The sequence below is a fragment of the Vulpes vulpes genome, chromosome 4 (assembly GCF_048418805.1).
Source record: "Vulpes vulpes isolate BD-2025 chromosome 4, VulVul3, whole genome shotgun sequence".
NCBI lineage: Eukaryota > Metazoa > Chordata > Mammalia > Carnivora > Canidae > Vulpes > Vulpes vulpes.
This window is the reverse complement of record NC_132783.1, coordinates 19791667-19794059: the sequence shown is the minus strand read 5'-3', so window position 1 is coordinate 19794059 and position 2393 is coordinate 19791667. Positions and strand designations below refer to the sequence as shown.

Sequence of the window (2393 nt, the reverse complement as noted above, 5' to 3'; positions counted from 1 at the left end):
TAAGAATCAGTGAGTAAAGGAAACATCAGAAATGATTTCACCTACCCACCCCCAAATACTCGCTTTGCAGGAGATATAGTTACAATGATACAGAAAGACTTGTATAAACGGTTGAACAGTAGTGTGTGAAATAAATGCAAACAAAAATAATCAAGGTGATAAGTTTAATATTATATAAAGCAGAACAAAAGGAAAAGAGATGTACCTGAGACAGAAATTTTATTCTGCTAAAGTATTCTGTTCAAAATAACAGAGTCGAGTCATTGGAGCTTCTTCTTGATGTGCCCCTCTCCCGCTTTCCTGAAGTTTCCTCACAGCCTGGCCCCCAAACACCAGTCCTCGCTGGCACCTCAAATGAAGAAACTGAGGCTGCCTCGGGCCCCCAAGCTGGAGGAGACGGCGACCTCTCAGCACTTGCCAAGGGAGAAAAAGAACAGCAAGAAGCAATTGAACGTATCGATGAAGTAAAAAATTAAATAGACAGACTTAATGAACAAGCCAGTGAGGAGATTTTGAAAGTAGAACAGAAATATAACTCCGCCAAACACTTTCTCAGAAGTCAGAATTGATCGCCAAAATCCCCAATTTTTGGGTAACAACATTTGTCAACCATCCACAAGTATCTGCGCTGCTTGGGGAGGAGGATGAAGAGGTGCTGCATTATATGATAAGAGTCAAAGTGACAGAATTTGAAGATATTAAATCAGGTTACAGAATTAGATTTTTATTTTGATGAAAACCCTTACTTCGAAAATAAAGAATTTCATCTGAATGAGAGTGGTGATCCATCGTCAAAGTCCACTGAAATCAAATGGAAATCTGGAAAGGATTTGATGAAATGTTCAAGTCAAACGCAGAATAAAGCCAGCAGGAAGGGACAGCACGAGGAACCAGAGAGCTTCTTCACCTGGTTTACTGACAGGTGCAGATGAGTTAGGAGAGGTCATCAAAGATGGTATTTGGCCAAATCCATTACAGCACTACTTGGTTCCTGATATGGATGATGAAGAAGGAGAAGGAGAAGAAGATGTTGATGATGATGATGAAAAAGAAGGATTGGAAGATATTGATGAAGGAGATGAGGATGAAGGTGAAGAAGATGAAGATGATGATGAGGGGGAGGAAGGAGAGGAGGATGAAGGAGAAGATGACTAATGGAACACTGATGGATTCCAACCTTCCTTTTTTAATTTTCCCCCTCCTCTTGTGCTCATTCGCCCTGTTTTTTGAAGTCTCTTTTCTCCCCCATTATACCACTGTTCTCAACTTATTTTGGGGGGAAATACCTTGAGCAGAATACAGTGGGAAAAGAACCTCTACCCCTTTCTGTTCCAAATTCATTTTTATTCCTTCCTGTCTCAACAAAAACTTTATGGAGTCAACACCACCATGCTCTGTGGGAAAAAAGAAAAATCTTCTGCTCCCTTAGCTCTGCTGGAAGCTGGAGGGTACTAGGCCCCTGTGTAGTAGTGCAAAGAATTCTAGCTTTTTTCCTCCTTTCTCTGTATATTGGGCTCAGAGATTACACTGTGTCTCTATGTGAATATGGACAGTTAGCATTTACCAACATGTACCTGTCTACTTTCTCTTGTTTAAAAAAAGAAAAAAAAAACTTTAAAAAATGGGGTTATAGAAGGTCAGCAAAGGGTGGGTTTGAGATGTTTGGGTGGGTTAGGTGGGCATTTTGACAACATGACCTCTCCTTTGGCATGTTTCATTGTGATGTTTAACGGTCATCCTTGCAGTTTAAGATGACACTTTTATTTATTTTTATTTTTTTTAAGATGACACTTTAAAAATAAAACTCTCCTAATGCTGACTTGAGCCCTGCCACTCGATAGGAGAATCAGCAGAACCTGTAGGATCTTATTTGGAATTGACATCCTCTATTGTAATTTTGTTCCTGTTTATTTTTAAATTTTCTTTTTGTTTCACTGGAAAGGAAAGATGCTCAGTTCTAAACCTTAAAAGTGTACAAGTTGCTTTGTTACAATAAAACTAAATGTGTACACACACACAAAAAAACACAAAATAACACAGAGTCAAAGATGTTAAGTATTAAATAGCACATCTTACAACCTGTAAAATAAAACAGATTTATTTTTAATTTTTTAATAAAACAGATTTAAATAAGGACAATTGCCAAGAATATGATAACAATATAAGATATCAGTCTGCATCAATCATCAACTAAATATGTAAAATAAATATGTAAAATAAATAACACAGAGTCAAAGATGTTAAGTATTAAATAGAATATCTTGTAATTTGTAAAATAAAACAGATTTATTTTTAATTTTTTAATAAAACAGATTTAAATAAGGACAATTGCCAAGAATATATCAGTCTGCATCAATCAATCATCAACTGAGTATGTAAAATAAATAAGTACA

At 36.5% G+C, this 2393-nt stretch overlaps 1 pseudogene; it reads left to right on the top strand.

The window, feature by feature from the left end:
• Positions 1-279: 279 nt before the first annotated feature.
• On the top strand, positions 280-1192 carry LOC112907420 (protein SET-like; annotated as a pseudogene).
• Positions 1193-2393: the final 1201 nt, after the last annotated feature.